Source organism: Tachypleus tridentatus, chromosome 12 (genome assembly GCF_004210375.1).
Source record: "Tachypleus tridentatus isolate NWPU-2018 chromosome 12, ASM421037v1, whole genome shotgun sequence".
Classification (NCBI taxonomy): domain Eukaryota; kingdom Metazoa; phylum Arthropoda; class Merostomata; order Xiphosura; family Limulidae; genus Tachypleus; species Tachypleus tridentatus.
In genome coordinates this window covers 34,944,448-34,963,453 of record NC_134836.1, presented here as the reverse complement: position 1 = coordinate 34,963,453, position 19,006 = coordinate 34,944,448, and the positions used below count along the sequence as shown (strand labels likewise).

Sequence of the window (19,006 nt, the reverse complement as noted above, 5' to 3'; positions counted from 1 at the left end):
CGTTATATATTTCGTAGAAGCGAATGTGAAACCAAATAATAAAAAGAAATTATGATAAATCTATGATTACAACACGATATTTATTAGAGTAGAAAAACATCTTCGTATTTCTGTACAGATCTTTTGTGATTTTTAATTACTTCTGACTTTTTTGAGCAAAGCCAACAAAGGGCTGTCTGGGCGTGTCTCTTTATTAATTTTGAACTGAGGGACTAGAAGGAGGGCAAATAGTAAACGGAACCAACTGTACTTTTGTTCTTTTTTTGTGACCGATCAGTCGAACTTGATCGTCACAATTATAGGTTAAAGTGTTGTTTGTTTCTGCACCAATTTATCGCAAAGCATGAGCTGTCAGATCCACAGTCTCAGTATACTAACCACAAGACCACTCACTCTCTACGTTTCTGTTGTATGAAATTTTTACTCAAGCTGTTATGAAATACAGGTACTGTTATTTTGTGTTATTATTTTTCAATATAAACTTTGAAAAGAAACTTTTTAAATGTATTATTAAGTCATACTTAACGTTCTCGTAGATAATCTAAAGTAAATAAAAACATAAAAAAACAAAAATGCTGTATGTAAAATTGGGTTCTCTAAGGGATTGTAGAGATGCTTTTTTCTCCTATGTAGCTTTGTAGATGCTTTTTTATGTTCTGATCTGTGGGTTCTCTCTGTTGCTTTACAGGCAGATTTTATGCTCTACATGGTTTTACAGATATGATTTTTTTGTTCTGTAGCCTGGATTATTATGGAGCTTTTTATATATAACGTTTTGTGTTCTGAAGTCTGGGTTCTCGACAAGGCTTCACAGAAGTAATATTTTATGATACTGGATTCTCTGTGTGGCTTCAGAAATTCCAGTTTGTCTGTGTGCGTTTTATTGATTAAAAACGTTATTGGATAATTTAAAGAAAACTATCAATACATCTTATGATCCAGAAGATTTAATTGAGGATGGATCATGCTTTCTTTCTAAAGTTAACCCAACATAGTCTAACTAATAAATAAAAATAAAATATTGACGGAAAGTAGGGATTGTTGGTTAATCGTAGAATCGCTATATCAAGTGTCCAAAATAAAATAAATGCTGTAATAAAGAGTATACAAACAAGTAAAGTGATACTAGTTGGTTAGATTTCAAAATCCCTGGAGTGATCTTTAAATTTGATGGACCTTCTCGCATAGAAAAGCTGCAGGAATGAGTGATGTGACGGTACCATCAGAAGGAGAGGGGCTCATGGGGAACTTGTATTTATTTTCTCGGAACTTTTTCTTTTCATCCTTGGAGCTGGATTTTGATTCTTAAACTTCTTCCACTTCTTTACACGAAGAGAAACTGGTTATAGCGTGTGCTGGACATGACTAGACAGCTGGCACATTAGATGTTGTGGGTTCATCTGAACCCATGATATCTGGCTGTTTTATCTCTGCTGTCGAGATAACTAAAAGTAAGGTGGCAGATGTTATTTGCTAATATTTCAGAGTTTCGAAGGTTAACTCTATAGTTGCAGCTTCCAGGACTTGCATGCCACACGAATCATTCAGAAATGAACTCTAATGAAATTAAAATTGAAACCAGTGTCACGTATGGTAGGCAATGCCAGAAAGTTTAAAACATTTAAAAATCAGATTGAAAAGACTTACCATTAGTTTATTGTATTATCCCGATATTGGGTTATATTTTTATAAAATGCAATACAAAAATTAAGATAGCCAGAATAGTTTGGAATTTTATCAAATTAAGATAGCCAGAATAGTTTGGAATTTTATCAAATTAAGATAGCCAGAATAGTTTGGAATTTTATCAAATTAAGATAGCCAGAATAGTTTGGAATTTTATCTTAAATAAGCTTTGCCAAATAATTCTGATTTATAATAAAAAAATCAAACAGTTTAAAATTGTAACATTCTAGTCGTAAAATACTTTTTTAGAACACGATTCCTACTACATGCAGAATGAAGTCAGTTCATAGATCGTAAGGTCCTGACTGAGACATTAGCTGTGCCACCTGAGACCGTCACTTTTGCTATAATGGTCTATACCTATCCTGTAATCTCATGCAGTTTCTGTTATGAAAACACAGCTCAGGTATATCTAAAAAGAAATGAGTGAGAAGGCGAGCGTGCTCATACTAGTCATGAACTTAGATGAAACAGTGTTTAGATGCTGATCTGTTTTCTCTGACTATAGAACTTCATCAATACCCAGACCTTCTTTCGCATATGACTTTATTCAGCTAGAAGTTTAGTACAAAAGAAAATAATTACATTTCATTTGAAGATGTCACATTCTGCCTTCAGCGTTACGTGCACAGTTGAATTTTTCATCATTCTAACTGACCTGATACTGAAAAAAAAATGTAAACAAATTACTAAGAAACCAAAGTATTTTTAAAATATTTCAACATGCATCATGAAAATTATTTCACACAATAAAAGAAACATTAGGTATATCAAATTCACATTTGTTGTGTTTAGGGATACCACTTACGTTTCAGTTCGATCAGACTGAAAGGTTAGCAGCTCAAACTTGTAAGATTCAAATCAAACTGTGGTTTCTTAGAACTTTGTTGCAAAATGAACTAGCTTCTGAATATTTAAACGTGAAACTTAAACATCATCTAATCCATGTAATGAAACCAATGGCATCTGCCATGTGATTAGTCACAGTTAGCTTCATAACTCTAGGATTAAACATCTAAATGAATCTTATATTTTCATTCAAACATTGAATTCTGGCTGTGCTTTCAGTGTTCGGACAACAACACAAATGAATTAGTTTGTGTGGGTTTCACATATGTATGGAAAAACAACACACATATAGTTTTGCACATAACCTTAATTTTTATGGAAACTTCCAACTTCCACAAATATACAACTAACTCTTGATAGATTGTCTCAGTGACATGTTCAGTTACTATAATAACCTTTACGAGTTACTTCTGAGACTTAACTGCCAGCAATCACAGCACAATTATGTTCCATCATCTGTGAGTAGTGAAAGTCAACAAAATTTTATAGGCTCTCCAAAACAAATAATTTATGTGGAATTTATCTGAATTAGACTATTTAAATAAAACTCCTTTTTTTAGAATCAATAATCGTTATGCTACTACCTTAAAAATCAGTTACAGTCAACAGTTAGTGTGCATTTATTGCTCGCAACAATTGCCAACTGTATATCACTGACAGACTGTATTTTCTTAAAGTTATATTTAGATATCATAAAGCAAGTGTGTTATATTTGTTTGTTTATGAATTTCGCGCAAAGCTACAAGAGGGCTATTTGCGCTAGCCGTCCCTAATTTAGCAGTGTAAGACTAGAGGGAAGGCAGTTAGTTATCATCACATATTGCCAACTCTTGGGGTACTCGTACCAACGAATAGTGGGATTGATCGTCACATTATAACACCCCCATGGCTGAAATGGCGAGCGTGTTCGGTGTGACGGGGTATACAACCCACGACCCTCGGATTACGAGTCGAGTGCCTTAACTACCTGGCCATGCCGGGCCGTTTATGTGTTAATGTACATAGAAAGAAGTTCTGGTCTGATGTTTACTACAAATGACTGTCGTACGAATAGCAAGACGTCAACAGTTTTCCTTATTAAATTATTATGGTATCAAATTGTTTGATATGTTATTGGTATATAAACCTTCAGTGTTTTATAGTTAAAATAACAGGGGGAATCCTGATTAAAGTTAGATTTGTTGATAAAAAATAATTTGATATGTATATTAAATATGGATAGGCATAAGGTAATAATTAATAGTAGGTCAGTATTGTTAATGGAAATTGATTTCCTTAAGAAAGAATTAAAACTGCATTTAGCTACAAAAATAAAACACATACGTGAATATAATCAATGGCATTTCAGAGTCATTAAATGAACTAAAGCAGTCAAAGCATAAAAGAAGATTTGTTTGTTTGGAATTTCGCACAAAGCTACTCGAGGGGTATCTGTGCTAGCCGTCCCTAATTTAGCAGTGTATAACTAGAGGGAAGGCAACTAGTCATCACCATCCACCGCCAACTCTTGGGCTACTCTTTTACCAACGAATAGTGGGATTGACCGTCACATTATACACCCCCACGGCTGGGAGGGCGATTATGTTTAGCGCGACGCGGGCGCGAACCCGCGACTCTCGGATTACGAGTCACACGCCTTAAGCGCTTGGCCATGCCAGGCCTCATAACAGAAGAAAATGGAGATTAAATAAATAGGCGATAGCTCATTGTAGCTTTCATTGTACATGAAAAAGAAAGAGAGAGATAATAATGGAGTAATAGAATGTTTTCTTTGCCCCTTGTTTCTGACTTTTCCTACAAAACTAATCACCCTGAAACAAGCAGTAACACTGTAAGTTTCATGCGATATACAGCTTACGACGTAACTTGACACTTACGATAGCCGTTATTAACAACAAGGGTAGAAAATTCATGTCCTTCTTGAAGGAACTGGATACTAGCCGCAAGGTCTTCTTTTACTTGCGAGAATGCGCGAAATTGAACATCACGCACGTTTTCATACAGGCACAAAGTTCCCATTTTAAAAACTGACAAAAACGTAAACACTGCACTAAGCTGCAATTATCACGCCTTCCGTGTAAATCACTTAATACGGTTCAATAGTGACGTGCTAATTTTTCTTGCAATCAAAACACTCACACCTATCTATCTGTTTATGTACGTTTCAAATTACTGGCTTAGAATTCTTTAAACTAGAATAAAGCTGTGGCAAAAACAATGCGAACAACTTTCAAGTTACATTTGTGAAAACAGCAACGTCACACTCTCATCTCGTGAACTCTCGTTCTTTTCCGTTATTCGCTTGAATATTCTCATCCTTTCACATGTTGCAACACCTGGTATTACATCTGCTGTTAGGCTATCCTGTAATAATAAAATAAGATGAGAAATACTTTCGTTTTTGATTTCCAAGGAGTTTCTTCATTTGCTTCTTCACTTAGAACATTAAAGATAAAGAAATTATTATATTTTACATTTCTTAGTGGACAAAAATGTAAAACATTTTTGAAGAACGTAACTACTGTATCTCCATTATTATCTAATGAAAAGAAGTAAATATTTCTCAAAGTCCTAAAACACAAACACACATGTAAATACATTTTTAAGGTGTAATTTAGATCAGCTGCATCGATCAGTGGAATTATTTTCTTGAAAAGTTCAGATTTTACGAAAACAAACAAACAAAAAGAAAAATAATTCCTGGATGTAGTCCTTTGGTAGCTTTAAAACACCTTTATGTTTCAAGCTTGGTACTTTGTTAAAGTAAATGTGCTTCTGGTCGAGTATGTTACATAAAAGAGCCTACTTACATTTATTTTTATGGAACTTGCAACAACAATAGTGTGTTTCTATTCAAATGATGAAATTGCTTTAATATTTGGCTTTCATTGAGACTCAGGAAAGCGACAATCGTCTGAAATTAATTGTAGTCGTTTTCTAAGCTATCCCAAAACGTTATCCATTAACCTTAGTATCCGAGTTTTCCTCTGGTTACATGTAGTATTCTATACATTCTAAACGTCAGTGAGCACAATTAAGGTAATTTATGTCACGTGGATAATTCTTCACGCAGCGATGCCTCACTTGCGATCCAGTCAGCCTCACCTACTGCGCGACTGAAGTCCCCCTTTTGTTACTTATGGCACCGGAATCAATAAAAAGTCTGCGGGGGAGAGCGACCGACACAAGCCACCGTGTCTTAGCTGAAGACAAGGCTAATGTAAATTTACTGTACCCATTAAAACTGGTCACAGTAGCTGGAAGGCAGGACAGGCAACTATGACAGGTGCCTTCTTTCGTTGTTATGGATAGCGGCGATTTATCATTGAACAAGGGATCAGATTGTTGGTCGATGGACATCAGCTAATCCCTAACAGGTCTACCAGTAATGGAAGTATGAAATATGTTTCTATCAGCTCGATAAAAAACACAATACGGAAAGCGTACTTTTTCGATATCACAGAGTGCACCTAACAAATCACTTCGAGTGACGTTACGATTTTTCCTACGCAAAAACAGGATTTTATTTTAATTTATAAAGTTATTTTGTCACTAATGTCAGCGGTGTTAATGGATTTAGATTATTGATTATTTTTAGTCACACGAGTTAATTTGTGTTTAAAGTAGTTCCCTATAATGATAAAATAACTTTCTAAATCAAAATAAAACATATTTATTTAATAATATATTTAGTTTTTGCAGTAATGTGTATTCTTTAGTCGAGACACTTTCGGAAGCGTGAATAACCAATTACGTCATCATTAAAGAGTCATTTATCTGAAGAGCGATTCCGTCCAATACTGAGCAGAAAATACTGAAGTCTTTATAACAAACTGTTTGGTAGGTAAAGGCTGGACTAATTTTCTTTGATCATTTTACGATGTTTTTTAATTCGTTCTTCTAGGTGACGTATCATGAAACCACAAAATACATGTTTACAACAGATATACGTGAAGACGTACGATCGCTATAGTGTTGAAATTATATCTTTCACCTTGAAGAAATCCCTTATGCGTTCTTGAGATTTAATATCATTTTCAGAGATATTTTTTGGATGTGATGTTTTTGAAAGATAACAAAAGAGCCAATTGATTATCATGTAAATTGAAGGACTTTATTACTGGTTATTCAATTTTAGAAAGTAATTGTCCACTAACGCGTTACGGGTTTCTCAGGAAAACAGTTTTTCTCAAGAAAGCTTCTTATGTTATCTAACCGCTGAGCTCCAACCTGAACATCAACTCAGTGTTTGTTATTTCAAAAGTGGAATGTGTGAAGTTACTGTAATTGAAATTTGAACTGGTAACAGTTGATTTATGGTAACATAGTACAGATAATATTTTGTCTTCAAAAGAACTTGTCTCGGCATGGCCAGGTGGTTAAGGTGCTCGATTCCTAATCCGAGGGTCGCAGGTTCGAACCCCATCACAGAAAACATTTTTCAGCCTTGGAGGCGTTGTAATATGACGATCAATCCCACTAGTCGTTGGTAAAAGAGTAACCCAAGAGTTGGCGCTGGGTGGTGATGTGACTAGTTGCCCTCCCTCTAGTCGTACACAGTTAAATTAGGTACGGCTAGCGCAGATAGCCCTCGTGTAGCTTTGCGCAAATTTCAAAAAACAAATAATCATAAGATCTTATAGGTGTATAAAAGACAGAGACTGTTTCTTCTTCACCACCGTAACATGTATCCAGGTGTCTCTCATTCAAAAAAGATAAAATATTTGGGTGTGATATTTGTTATTGAAGGTTACATAACATTCATTTACGTACTTTTTATAAAGAACTAACATGACATTACCAGGAGAGCGTTGTAACCATAACTTTAATTAATAGCATTAGCTGGGCTAATTTAAATCTAATTCCCACACTATTGGTTCGGTCATCAAAGTTTCCTTGAAACAGAAAAGTGATTATTTTGTTGCGGACAGAAGATAAATAAAATGTGAAAAATAAATCTCTCCTACATAGAGGATGGGACGAGGACAATAGGCTGAGTTGTTTCCTGATATTCCACACGGTTTGTTTGTTTGTTTTTTGAATTTCGCACAAAGCTATTCGAGGGCTATCTGTGCTAGCCATCCCTAATTTTGCAGTGTAAGACTAAAGGGAAGGCAGCTAGTCATCACCACCCACCGCCAACTCTTGGGCTACTCTTTTATCAACGAATAGTGGGATTGACCGTAACATTATAACGCCCCCAGGGCTGAAGGGGCGAGTATGTTTGGCGCGACGGGGATGCGAACCCGCGACCCTCAGATTACGAGTCGCACGTCTTAACGCGCTTGGCCATGCCGGGCCTCAAATAGTATTAGTTTTACTTTTCAACGAGGATGGGATATTCCACACGGAACTGAAAAATTTAAGTAATGTGACGGTGTCTAATGAGAGATAAAGTGAATAATATACTTCTTTCTAATAAGAAGTAAATGACATGGCTGGGTCTAGAGTGACGTAAATTAATAACCATGTCGAGTGTTTAGTGAATTATATAACTGCGTCTAGAGTGAAGTACGTTTTCTAACTGTGTCTAGCGTAAGGGTGAATTATATTGTGTCCAGATTGAAACAAGAGAGTGAAACAAGTTACATAACTGTGTCTGGATTAAAGTGTGTGATTTAGCTATTTCGAATGTGAAGTGAATCACATAGTTGTCTCTAAGATAGAGTGAAGATAAAATGTCTATAGCTGTCAAAACGTCACTGATATGAAATGTCAATGGGAAAGTTAATCTATGTGTAGAAAAACCAAGTACCTTACTAAGTTGAGTTTTAACAGTAATACTTGGTTATTCAATATATGGAATAACCTGTACGTGTTGGAGGAATTTGGAACATGATTGGATGTTATTTGGTAGAGTTCTTTTCTTAGTTAGAAAGTTACGTGTTTTTTCAAAGAAAGATTAAAGATACGCAGGTGTTACATCCATTGTTTCGTTTTTCAACATGAATTTCAAACAGATAAAGTTTGTTTTGATTTTCAATTTTACAGGTAGATTTAGTGGTAGGATGACGAGATTTTAAGTTAATCTATTTGTGGTTACGGAAGCGTAAAAACATAACATCAACAAACATTATGTATAACGTGAGGGTAATATTAGAAAGACTTTTTCAGCCACGTATGATCCTTTGTCAGAATGACAAATTAGCTAGCGAGGGTCCTAGTGGTGAACCCATCGCAATACCTTTTACCTAGTCATATAACTGTCGTGAAATAAGAAGTGGTTTTCTTTTAAAGTTAGGTTTAGTAGACGTCCAAGTTTCTGTTTGCTTAAAGCATTCGTTAGGCTATTGTTACAGGGAAGTAGTTTGTTAAGAACAATTTGTATCATTTCTTCTTAAGAAATCTTAGTAAAAAGGAAGATTCAGTGTCAAAGTTTATCATAACATACTGGTCAGTGTCCAGAAATTAAGAATTTTCAAGAGCGAAAAGAAAATCATAACATATGCACTAGTTGCTAGGGGGTTTAAAACAGAAACTAGGAATTTTATAGATATAGATACCAAACATAGTTCTAAGGGATTAGCACGAAGGATAAAGTTCATTGAAAATATTTTTATAGACAGTATTTTGTTTTCTTAAATGTATGGGTACACGTTACAAGTTTACTTCACGCTTAATGGTTGAGTAAGTTTGCATTTATAGGCTTAAACTTACTGGTGTCTGGTGGAATTTCTCTCATTTTCTCAAAGTGATCCCGTTTGCTCAGAATTACAACCTTAACTCTCACAAGACTCTCTCTCCTCTGTCCAGGATAAAATTCTTAGCTGTAACAGAACTAGTCAGCTATAAAGATATTATTGTTACTCGATCTGATAACAATGCTTGATGTTGATAATATTATTAAAACTAAAATGCTAGTATTTCTAAATACAAATTGGTTGGGATTTTAAGGTTTTATAAGCAGTTTCAATCAGGTAGAGGTTTGTTTGTTTGTTTTTGATTTCGCGCAAAGCTATCGAGGGCTATCTGCGCTCGCCGTCCCTAATTTAGCAGTGTAAGACTAGAGGGAAGGCAGCTAGTCATCACCACCCATCGCCAACTTTTGGGCTACTCTTTTACCAACGAATAGTGGGATTGACCGTCACATTATAACGCCTCTACGGCGAGCATGTTTGATGCGACCGGGATTCGAACCTGCGACCCTCGAATTACGAGTCGAACGCCTCAACACACTTGGCCATGCCGGGCTCTCAGGTAGAGGTAGTAATAACTACATTTCAAATTAGAACAGACATTTAGACCTGTAGCTAGAGCTTTCACTTTGGCTGGTTTCAATGAGTCATCACTATAGTTAAAACCTGTGTTTGAGATTCAGGATGATTGGAAGGAGATAACTTATTAAATTTTGTATGAGTTCGTGACTGGTTAAAACTTTAAGAGTTGATAGTTATATATATAAGGTCATCCTGTAAGTAATGTCCGATTATAGGTTCAGAAAAAGAGAAAGGATTTCAAACACTTTTAATGTTATTTAATCAATAATATATGATCCATTATTATTAATTTCTTCCTGTTAACGATTCACAAGCTTCTGAATGGCACTTCTATAAAATTCTTGAGGTTTGGAGGGAAAGAATGTAGAAATAGTAGTTTTGATATCTTCATGTGTTCCAAGCTCTATTCCATTAAGATAGTTCTGCAAACTTTAAAATAGATGATCAGGTGGGGAAGGTTTGGAGAATAAGGAGGATGTGGAAGTTTTTCCCAGTCTAACTCTTCAATCTTTGCAGATGTGATCCTTGCTGTATGGGGTCGTGCATTATCCTGGTGTATTACAACATCTTTACGACTGATCAAATCAGGCCACTTTTCTTTCAGTGCAACATTTAAGTGCTCCAACTGTTAACAACAGAAGCCTGATGTAATCGTTATACTGAATAGCAGCAACTCAAAGTGGATCACACCAACAATATTCCAACAAACGCTCAATAAGACTTTCTTCGGATGGAGGTCCATCTTGGGCTGTGCTTTAGCCAGTTTACACTGAGCCATTGTCTGCGAAGATTAACATTTTTATAATATATCCATTTTTCATCTCCAGTCACTAACCTGTCCAAGAAAATTAGTTACATTCACGACAGTGCAGAGAAGTGGAAATCTCCTCTTTTGCTCTAAGGTTGGCTTCTGTCAAATCATGGGGAATTCATCTACCAAGTTTTGCTACCTTTCCAAGCTGTTACAGATGACGGTGAACTATTGAATGGATTGAATTAAGCTTCTGTGCTAGTTTTTCAACTGCTACAGCACAATCTTCATCAAGCGCAGCTAACAGCATGTCATAATTAATCTCAACAGGACAACCTGAACATGGCACATCGCTTAAGCTGTAGTCATCTGATCTGAACTTCTGAAACCACCTTCGACATTTTCTTTCATGGAGAGATTTTGCACCATAAACACCTTGAATTTTTTTGTGTAGTTTCTGCTGCACTCTTGCCTTTTTTAAACTTATAAAACATTATATACCTAATGTGATCTTCAGACACATCCATCTTCATAAGGGTTTATTTGATTAATGATCTGAAAAATGGAGTTGGATTAGTTTCTTTTATTTGTCTGAACATTTTTATACACATCCTACTACATATTTTAGTCATTAAAGCCTTCTACAAAGACAGAAATGATGATGCAATTTTTATATTACATTTTCGGACATTACTTATGAAATGACCTGAAAACGTGTAAATATATACTGTTATGAAGGTGGTTAAAGTCATATTTTTGTAGTTTTAAATGGATGGTTCACATTGAGTGATGAGTTGCTTCTTCCTTAGACATATTCAACTTTATTTATACAGAACAGTAAGCCTGTGATTCACAACTTTTGTAATTTATGGTTTGAAACTCAACACTTTTGGTGTAAGGTGTTGTTTTTCCATATAGAAATAAATGAGATGTCAAGGCTGATTTTTTCCTAATTTTTCAGTTTTTCTAATGTTCTAATGTACAAACAATTGATGTATTTAGTGGAAAGCAAAGTTTGATAATGAATAGTAGAACTACAGCAGTAACTCACGATGACGATAAACCCACTTGAGAAAAAATGTATTCTCAAGATGGCTGTTATGGGTATTAAAACTTTAATTAAAATAAAGTAGAGAACAACGTTCCGACCTTCTGAAGATGACCTAATAAGGTCGGAACGTTTTTCTGTACTTTATTTTAATTAAAGTTTTAATACCCATACTAGTCGTCTTGAGAATGCAGCAAAAACTGTAAACATCTTAAATGAACGTTTCAGAATTACACACATTGATGTAACAACAAAAAATAAAGGAAATCCATCTAAAAGCGCTTGAGAAAAGATGTGAAACTTATACTTTAGTTATTGTTTGGGCTAAAGCGGAATTTTACTTTTTCTCACTAAAGATTTTTGGATGGGTTATGATTATACTTCTGTTTCTAGTGAGCAGTAAAAGATTTTACGACATTGTCTTTACTGTTAGCTCAAATTCAGAAAGCTGTTTTCGACAGAGTATGTATGCCTATATATGGAAATAACTCATATTTCGAGAATGGATCTAGTTATTCCACTACAGATGAGATTTCCACAAAGTATCACAAAATTACCTCAAGTGAACATATATTTATGTGATCTATTTTCATTTACACGAGTGGTTGTTAAGTGGTTTTGTATGATTAAGTATACGTAGTGTTAAGTGATTATCTTTTGTATGATGTGTGTACTTAGTGTCAAATGATTATGTGTGGTATGATATAAATATACGTAGTGTTAAGCGATTATTTCTGGCTTGACTTTACGTAGTACTAAGTGAATATATATGCGTTTACATAGTATTTAATTGTGATGCTTGCATCGGTGTGGGAGGTATGTAATGATTAGGTTTATATTGTGGTGTTTAACGTGTAGTGAAAGGTATTGTTACATTTTATCTAATTCTGGTTGTGACTGTTTATCATTTTATTTCAGACCAGTCATGGAACAGTGAAGAAACGTTTTTCGTTGACTTTAAGAAGAGTTTAGAAATTTGATAAGAGGAAACGATTTGCCACCACTCATAAAACCACCTGACCAACATGTTAGGTGTGTATTAGGTTATGCTCTAATTACTATTGTATTTAGACCTCAGCAATGACCGAACATCCTTCTTCAACTCTTTCTTTTTACAAGGTGTGTATTAGGTTATGTTACAACTTTTGTATTCAGCAATGACTGAACATCCTTCTTCAACTCTTTCTTTTTACAAGGTGTGTATTAGGTTATGTTACAACTTTTGTATTTAGACCTCAGCAATGACTGAACATCCTTCTTCAACTCTTTCTTTTTACATGTTAGACTAACATCTGACCAACATGTTAGGTGTGTATTAGGCTCTGTTACAACTTTTGTATTCAGCAATGACTGAACATCCTTCTTCAACTCTTTCTTTTTCATGTTAGACTAACTTCAAAGAAGATATTCATTGACTGGTGATGTCCGAAATATCAATATTAAAGATTGCGCAAACACACTTACCAAAGCCACTTTCACTTAGTGTGAACATGTTAGTTAATTATGGGAGTTATTTTAATATTTCCAAGTTAATATAAATTTTAGATAAAAAAATTAACAGCCAATCCAACATCTTTTAGTGTTGAGTTTAGGATGGCCAACAGGGAAGGGTTCGTTCCGGAAGCCGATGATTTAGGATTATTTCTATAGTTCTTGATGAATGAAGCTCAAAACAACAACAACGAAAATTTAGTGAAAATATAACGTGATGAAATCTATATGGATTGTACTGTAGTGATACCATACTTGGCAGTATATCATCCAGTATATCAAGGAACATTGGGCCGCAATCGCTTGCGGAATCATTAACAGGCTGGTGTTTTAAGTGAGCAGATTGTTAGTCTACCGCACAACCCCCAACCAGGAGGAGAAACCTGAGCCGTCCCTAATTTTGCAGTGAAAGACTAGAGGGAAGGCAGCTAGTTATCACCACCCACCGCCAACTCTTGGGCTACTCTTTTACCAACGAATAGTGGGATTGACCGTCACATTATAACGCCCAAACGGCTGGAAGGGCGAACATGGTTAGTGCGACGTGGATGCGAACCCGTGACCCTCAGATTACGAGTCGCACGCCTTACGCGCTCGGCTATGCCGGACACGTAATTTATGATGATGATAAAAAATGGCAAAGAAAATATTTTTATAAGGTATATTTTGTGTTTGTAAATAATATATATTTATCTTATAGAGTGGTATAATTCAGTTTTCTAAATAACTCATATTTACACAATAGCTATCTGCTTTAGCCATCCCAGATTTTGTAGTGTAAGAGAAGAGGGAGGCAGCTAGTCATCACCACCCACCGCCAGCTCTTCGGCCACTCTTTTACCAACTAATAGTTAGATTGGCCATCACATTATAACGCCCCCATGGCTGAAATGGCGAGAATTTTTTAGATAACTGATATTTAGCTTACGGAGTAGTATAATTCATTTTTTAAACTGTTTGATTTTTGAATTTCTCACAAAGCTACCCGAGGGATATCTGTGCTCGCCGTCCCTAATTTAGTAGTGTAAGACTAGAGAGAAGGCAGCTAGTCATCTACACTCACCATCACCTCTTGGGCTACTCTTTTACCAACGAATAGTGGGATTGACCATCACATTATAACGTCCCCACGGCTGGGAGGGCGAGCATGTTTGGCGCGACGGGGATGCGAACTCGCGACCCTCAGATTACGAGTTGCACGCCTTAACACGCTTGGCCATGCCGGGCCTTATTTTTAAATAACTGATATTTAGCTTATGGAGTGCTATAATTGATTTTTTAAATAACTAGTATTCAGCTAAAGGAGTGGTATAATTTATTTTTTTAAATAACTGATATTTAGCTTATGGAGTGATATAATTTGTTTTTTTAAATAACTGATATTTAGCTTATGAAGTGGTATAATTTGTTTTTTTTAAACAACTGATATTTAGCTTATGGAGTGGTATAATTTGTTTTTTTAAATAACTGATATTTAGCTTATGAAGTGGTATAATTTGTTTTTTTAAACAACTGATATTTAGCTTATGGAGTGGTATAATTTTTTTTTATTTTAAATAACTGATATTTAGCTTATGGAGTGGCATAATTTATTTTTTTTAAATAACTGATATTTAGCTTATGGAGTGGTATAATTTGTTTTTTTAAACAGCTGATATTTAGCTTATGGAGTGGTATAATTTGTTTTTTTAAACAACTGATATTTAGCTTATGGAGTGGTATAATTTGTTTTTGCACAATGATTAATCTTAAAGTACGTCGTCCAGTCCGTTTCTTGTTAACCTCCTGATACCTTTGTATCAGCCACATTCTAAATTCCTAATCAACTATCTTTGTATGTAATCAATATTCTCGACAACCATTTCAAATACATTATCAATTATTTTAATATAAGCGATACTTTAATCACTTAAGCTCGATTTTTAACCTATTTACTAAAACTGTACTTTGTCTTATAGCAACACCAAACTAAATACCAACTGCTTTCAAACAACTGTACTCGATTGTGGTTGTTTAGCAGTTCTATATGATAGTTTTTTTGTCCTAAGAGTAAAAATTACATTCGTATCTTTGTTATAATTATCTTATTTCTTATAATTCGCACATAGTCTCTCATTCGCTCGTTCAAACGATGTCATACCATTACTTCTACGTAGCTACTGTTTTTTATTTTAAATATAATTATACAGTGGTAACATATCCTAAAATGTAAGAGCAGCATTACGTTAGTAACCATCTTAGTGGTTATATTCTAGGAACCATTACGGCCACATTGATTTTTTGTAGCCATACGTACATAACAAAAACTTCAACCAGTATCATATTATTAACTGTCTTGGTGTCGAGGCTATTTTCCAATAAGAGTCACTGCTACAGAATACCTTTTAGCGACCTCACATGTATAGTAGCAAGCTGCAGCCAGTTTCACACTGTTAGCCATCTTGGTGTAGTGGTTACTAATTACATCACAACAGTGTTGTCTTTTAGTAACCACACGAATATAACAGAAACTACAACTAGTATCACATTCTTAACGATCTTGATATAATGATTATATGCTAATAATCATCAAATATTCTTTTCTTTTGATATCTGTACGTATATATAATTTTCATAAGAACAAGAAACGTTATTTTTATATCCTAATCCACCGATATCAAATCTCGTTACTGAACATTCACAGGTGTTACCCTAATCAGCTATTATGAACTCTTGTTCGGGAATGTTTACAGTTGTCATTGAAGGTCGACTTCTAAATATTATTAATAAGCATCATATATACTAAATGTCAATTGAAACGATATGTAATACAATAAATGAAACGTTGTATTCCAAGTATTACCAAAATATCTCAACAACGGGAACAGTATCCGGCATAAACGCATATAATAACAAAAGGAACTTAAAAGTATAACCAAATGGTGGTAAACAACCTATAGTTGTGTCCGAATGTGACAGGTTACAATATGGTAGTATATTGTCACTGTTGGTGATTGTTCCTGGTCTGCCCACATGGTGTGTATGCAGTAAACGACTTGTTATACGCAGCCGCTAACACACTTATCATCTGATGTGAAGGACAAAGTTCACGCTGAGAACCCTGTGAATTACAACAATCTGGAAACATAGAATACCGGTGAAACTTTCAGTACTGTACGAATATGAGCTGAGCATTATTTATATAAGCTGGTATAGTTACAGCATGTAAGTGTGTGTGTTATCTGATATAGCGTTTTTGTTATTTTATTTGTATTTTTAACCTCTTGGACTATTTTTAAAGGCTTAATAACCTTATGTGAAATTTGATTTCACAACCTTTTATATATCCTGTGATGAAAATGGAAATTCATGAATTTTTGGTAATGTTTAGTTCAAAATGTTTTACTGGTTCTTCTCTACGCCTTTGCTACTGCCCTTTTTGGTATATGTTCTATATATTATTTAAAACTTCAAAGTATCAGATCCATGAACGACCAGAACAGTATTTCTGCAGGATAGGCTTACAAAACATTTTAGCATATACGCTAACAATTCTTTTCACATACATCTCTCTTTTAAATTGTTTGACTGTCAATTAACTTCTGAATCAACCTCTACAATAAAAGTTTTCGTTCTGGAGCTATCAATATTGTGTGGCAGAACGTTTTCTTTTTAAGCTTTACCGTATTGTACGTTAACTCCGTTTGTTCTAGAGCTATAAAATGGTTTAAAACACAGGTAAATGAAAGTATATGACAAAGCTATTGTTCTGTAACAACATTATTTAGTAAATCAGAACGTCTTTTCTTGGAGTTATTTAATAGAGTATTTTTTTTCAGTTTTTATCATATGATATAGCAGAATTTTTTTTATCTCCGCCACCGAAGATAACGGAGGTTATATTTTACCCTTGCAGCAGGATTTCAAAAAAACTGCTAAAAATATATTTCTGATTGTTGCCAAACACAACATTAACGTTATTTATAAAATACAATGCAACAACTGCCACGACTTATATATCGGATAAACAAGCAGAAAAATGGAAACCAGATTCAAAGAACAGAAAAAAACACCTTCACACGTTTTTGAACACTGCAAATCAAATAAACACAGTATAGCCATTGAAAACACTCGGATACTAAGTAGGGAAACAAATATAAAAACACCCTACTTATAAAACAACTAAAAACAAAATTAAACCAATATAAAGGAACACCTTTATACCTATACTAGTTAATAACCTAACATCTGACTGCAACGCCCCCTACAATCCCGTACCCGTTTGCACTCTTGTCCTGGTTACGGTCAGTTGCAAACTCTCTCTTTGTTAACCTGAAGATGACCTAATAACGTCGAAATTTTGTTCTCTGCTTTAGTTTTGTAAAAGAGTTAATACCCATACTCTCCGTACTGAGATACACAACTGAGTAACGTTAACTCCAAATTTGAAGCATAACTTGAATAAAAATAATATTAAATGAAATACATTATATAACTTTTTTGTCTCCTCTGAGTTCGTAATATTATTGGAGAAAATGCACCAGATTGATACCCTGGCTACTTACTCATTTTCTCAGCAACCAATTTAATCAACTGGATTTATGTTTTATTATATGTTTCGAACGGTGAACAACATCCACAATAATCTCGATAGCAGTCGTACTCTGATTAATATTTTTGGTACGATGCATTCAATATAAATATATACCAAAATTTCTTTCGGTGTACTTTCAAAAATATTTTGATTGTGTTCTTTTGCTATATAGGTAGATCATTTGGATAAGAAACTCGTTATGTTTGAGTGTTTGTGGTAATGAGTTTACTGGTCATAAGAACGTTTGTTGAGACCATGGATTATACCCAACTTTCAAACTAAAGTCTGAAAATTACCGTCGATACGCAGATAGTGTTAAAGTATAATTTAGTACAATTTTACGACACACACGCTTAGTGCCACTGATTGTTGTAATCACTGTTACCGCGTATAGATTTGGAAAGGTAAAACCTCAATAAACTTTAATGACACTGCACGAGATCTTGAATATGTGAACATTGTATATTTCAAGTGGTATGGAATATGCTGAGTAGTGAAAGACACCTGTTCAAACAAGCCACTAAACCTCGAGGAAAATAGTTCTGGAAATGTGACTCTACCAGCGAGAGAGGAAAAAAAGACTGAATGAGATTTTTGACTGGAGACTGGAGCAATGGTAAAACAAAACAAAATTCCAGTTGCAATATTGTCGCAATTGTTTCTGTTATAAACATTGATTAAGATTTCTCTAGACATTCAAGAAATATTTAGGTTTCGTCAGACACTTAAGAACTATCAGTTCAGGTCTTGCCAAGTGCTTAAAATCTATTTAAATTTCGCTAGGTTCTTAAGGACTGTTTAGGTACCTCAAGGCACTCAAAACTATTAATTGTAAATCTAAATTTTGTTCTTAAGGTGAACCAAAACAGAAGCGGACCATAAGAAGATTCATCGTTTTAACTTATTGTTACTTAGATCGTTTTAACTTATTGTTACTTAGATCGTTTTAACTTATTGTTACTTAGATCGTTTTAACTTATTGTTACTTAGATCGTTTTAACTTATCGTTAGTTAAATCGTTTGTATAAATTTTAGCAAAACTTTGTACATTTAAACAAGGCGAAAGGGTCAATCATATCTTATATTTTATTACTTTGTAAGGAAACAAAACGTTAAAATCCTATGTACTTTCAGTTAAAAATAATTTCTTTTCGACAGTAACACTGTTTGTTTGTTAAGGTCATTTCTCTAATAGCTATTATACTGACCTGTGGTGGTTGTTACCTTATTATCTCCAAGTTGAAGTTAATTTTTTCTTTATACACCAAGTTGTTTACGTCCGTACGTCAATAATATGCCTGCAATTTCTTAGTTTCCTGTTTTTATGTCTACTGTAATAGATCCTGCCAATCAAAGAGAACCGGAAACAGTAATAGTTTCTGTCGAATAAC

General features: G+C 34.5%; 1 long non-coding RNA gene across 1 annotated transcript; it reads right to left on the bottom strand.

Moving 5' to 3' along the window:
- Positions 1 to 2,215: 2,215 nt before the first annotated feature.
- On the bottom strand, positions 2,216 to 18,964 carry LOC143235038 (uncharacterized). The gene is made up of 3 exons (XR_013018899.1): positions 18,824 to 18,964; positions 4,413 to 4,899; positions 2,216 to 2,350 (listed from the first exon to the last, which is right to left on the bottom strand). It is a non-coding gene; the product is annotated as an uncharacterized LOC143235038 (long non-coding RNA).
- Between the last annotated feature and the right edge of the window lie 42 nt (positions 18,965 to 19,006).